We start from the raw sequence: 3,949 nt of genomic DNA on the forward strand, positions 1-3,949 counted from the left end.
TTTTTGATGCCGCTATAGATTACATTGCTTTAAAAAAATTTTTAATTTTCCAATTATTTGTTGCTACTGCATGGAAGATACAAGTGATTTTTTTAAATATTAACCTTGTACCCTGTGACCTTACTAAATTCACGTACAGTTTCATTAATGTTTTTGGTAGGTTGCTTAGGATTTTTGATGTGCATGATTATCTTGCCTGTAAATAAAGACAGTCTTACATAGCTCCTTTTCAAATTGTTTGATTTTGTTTCTTTTTATGGCCTCACTGTAATAACTAGGACCACCAGTACAATGGTGAACAGAAGGGGTGAGATGAACATCCTTACAATGTTTTCAATCTAAGGGAACAAGCATTTGGGCTTTGACCCTTAAGTGTGATGTTAGTTGTATATTTTTGTCGATGCCCTGGCCAGTTTGAGGAAGTTGCCTTTTATTCCTGGCTTGCTGACAATTTTTTTTAAATCATGAATGGGTGTTGTCAATTGCTTATTCTGTATCGTTTTAAGATGATCCCATTTTTATTCCTTTATTTTGTTAATGTGGCAAATTATACTGATTGGTTTTCAAATGTTAAACCAACCATCCATTCTTAGGACAAACTCCACTTGGTTGTCATGTGTCATTAGTTTTATATATTGCTGGATTCAATTTGCTAATATTAAAGACTTTTGTGTCTATGTTCATGAATGATATTGTGTTTGTAGTTTTTTTTTTTGCAATGTCTTTGACTGGTTTTATCATGGCAATGCTGGTTTCATAAAATCAGCTGGGAAATGTTTCTTCCTCCTGAAGTTACACAGCATCACTCTGCTGTATTCTATTGGTAAAAGCAGTTGCAAAGAATCAAATGAGCTAAGACTAAGGGAGGACATGGACCTTGGGACATGTGCCCCATGTCTGGGAGAAGAAACATCTACTACAAATACAGAGCACTTGGGAGAAGGAAGGGGAACCATGGGGGGAGGGAGACACAAGCACCCCAAGAGGTGGATGGGCTGAGCCCCCCGCCAGCCCTGAAGGAGGCACTACTTCCAGGTGTTCTTAAAAAGAAGAAGAAAATTCTACAAATAAAAAGGGAGGCAATGGGGTGGAGAGTGACGTGTTGTCCCATTTGTATGTAACACTGTAAACATACATGGTCTATATTACATGTGCTTCAGTCTGGTGTTTGCATGTCTGTCTGTCCATCTTGGAGTTGAATCTCAAAAGCCTTACCCTCCCACTCTCCCAACCCACCTCCCTGCCCCACCTAGGGAAGAGAGCCTGGAACAGGCACAGTCCCCAGTCTTGGTCGGGGCCAGCAGGCAGGACCTGGGCCTCAGCCTCCGCTCTGGCTCCAGTCCTGTGTGTGTTGTGTGTGTGCGTGTGCATATGTATTTACATGAGAAATCTGTGTGCAAGCATGTTCGAAAAGAGAAGGTCACTGTCACACTGTCACAGAGGCTGGGGACAGGTGGGGCTGATTGAGGCAAGGCTTACCTGGAGTAGCTGGCTCACCACAGATCCTTTGCAGGTCTCCAGGCGTGGTGACTGTGTTGCACTGAGGGCAAGCATCTTGGCATTCAGGGTCCACAGCCAGCACTACTCGCAGTACACCCACCTACGCTGCATAGTGAGTAGGGTGACCTAGTGTAAGTCCATACAGATAAGGCATTTGTAAAGGTCCCCATGAGATAACTATTGTTCAAGCTCCCTCACCTGAGCCTTCAGGGCTTCAAATGTGGTCAAAGCTGAATCTTGGTGATTTTTTCCAGGTCGCCATTCTTGTAGGTCTTCCGCCTGGCCTCCTGTTTGGCTATTCTCACCATTGTTGGTGGATGGCATCTCCTCACTAATCCATTTAGAGAACTCAGGCGTGATGAGTGTGCTGGGAAGGCTATCATTTAGGGCTGAGCCCCGGAGTGTCTCTCTTGGCTTGACCAGGCTCCTCGCCTGTGCAGGAGATAACAGCCTCCTTGTATTATGGCTTCTCTTACCCTCGAATGTCATCCCCATCCACATTCACATCCAAGTCAGCATCACTGTCCGGACTTCCAGGGGAATGGTGGCCTGTATCCCCGTCTGCCCGCACCACTCACGTTCCTCAAAGTGGTTGCTCTTCTCACGTTCCATGTCTGCAACATCATCCTCAGCCATGCAGGAGCCTTTCCTCTGCCTTCATCTTGCTTCGTCTGTTCCCTTTTCCCAATCTGAACATTCAGTCGGGTCTGCCGATGGCTCGCACTCGCAGGGAAGTCTCAACTCCCAGCTAGAGCAGCAGCGGCAGCAGCAACAGCCACGTTGGCTCTCATCACGTGACTTGCCGCAATTTCAAGCTGGTGGTGCGGGGTGGGTGTTTCACCACATCCCATAAATTTTGATATGTTGTGTTTTTAATTATCACTCAGTTAGAAATATTTTCTAATTTCCCTCTGGATTTCTTCTTTGATTCAAGGATTATTTAGCTGTGTTTTGTTTAATTCCCCAATAATTGGAGATATTTCACTTTTCTTTTTTGCTATTTTATTGAGATAAAATTCACATAAGATAAAATTAACCATCTTAAAGAGAACAGTTCAGTGACACTTAGTACGTTCAAAATGTTGTGCAATCATCACCTCTGTTTGTTCCAAAACATAATGATTACACAAAAGGAAACCCCTTACTCATTAAGTAGTTACTCATTTTCTCTCCCTCCAGGTCCTGGCAACCACAGATCTGCTTTCTCTCTCTATGAATTTGCCAATTCTGGATATTTCATATGAATGGAATCATGCAGTATGTGACCATTTGCATCTGACTTCTTTCATTTAGCATAATCTTTCAAGGTTTATACGTGTTGTAACATGTATCAGTACATTTCTTTTTATAGCTAAATAATATTCCATTGTACCACATTTTGTTTATCTATTCATCGTAGTGAGTGTGAAGTGGTATGTCATTCTCGTTTTGATCTACATTGTTATGACTCACTAGTTAAGTATCTTTTCATGTACTTGTTGACCATTCACGTATCTTCTTTGGAGAAATGTTTCTTTAAGTTTCTGCCCATGTTTTAATTGGGTGGTTTGTCTTTCTGTTGTTGAGTTGTAAGAGTCCTTTTGTTACTGGGTGGAAACCCCAGGTTCTCACTCGTCATGACACGTATTGGCCAATAAACGAGAGACCGAGGTGGGAGAACAGGAAAGACACCTTTATTTCGTTGTACCAGAAGATGGAGTCAGTTGGAGCTGCTGCTGCCAAGACTGCTCGCCAAAGGCAGGCAGGCTAGTTACTTTTAAAGGGATTTATAAGTAGGGAGTTAATACAAATTACATCAGCAACGTTCTTAATCATACTACGCAGGTGCAATAGGGTTTACATAAAAGCAGAATTCAAACGCAAAGCTGGGGGAGAGGAAGCCAAGCAAAGAAAATAGGATTTTTAATACAGTACTGTGGGGGCTGTCTCGGTTGATATATCCTGGCAACTGGATTCTTATGAGATTTATGATTTGCAAATATTTTCTTCCATTCTGTGGGTTCTGTTCACTGTCTTGATAGTGTCCTTTGACACACGAGGTTTTTAATTCTGATGAAGTTCAATTTATCTATTTTTTTTCTTTTGTTGCTTGTGCTTTTGATGTCATATCTAAGAACCCGTTGCCAAATCTGAGGTCATGAAGATGTACCCTGTGTTTTCTCCTAAGAGTTTTATGCTTTTAGCTCTCACATTTAGGTCTTTGATCCATTTTGAGTTAATATTTGTATATAGCATGAGGTAAGGGTCCAACTTCAGGGCCCAGTCCTAAACAAATCAGAGCATGGCATTACTCTGGGCACTTTTATGAAAGTTTCCTCCCGTTAAAGAGGGAGTTACAGAATAAGATGATCTTTCTCTTCCTTTGTTATTGCTATACACTGTTGCAACAGTCTCTACCACATAAGGTGGTTTTGTCTGGGATTTTTTTTCCCCCTAGGGTACTAAAAGA

General features: G+C 42.0%; 1 pseudogene; it reads right to left on the bottom strand.

The window, feature by feature from the left end:
* Positions 1 to 1,400: 1,400 nt before the first annotated feature.
* On the bottom strand, positions 1,401 to 3,118 carry LOC101344710 (E3 ubiquitin-protein ligase RNF220 pseudogene; annotated as a pseudogene).
* Between the last annotated feature and the right edge of the window lie 831 nt (positions 3,119 to 3,949).

This window comes from Trichechus manatus, unplaced genomic scaffold (genome assembly GCF_000243295.1).
Source record: "Trichechus manatus latirostris isolate Lorelei unplaced genomic scaffold, TriManLat1.0 scaffold00036, whole genome shotgun sequence".
NCBI lineage: Eukaryota > Metazoa > Chordata > Mammalia > Sirenia > Trichechidae > Trichechus > Trichechus manatus.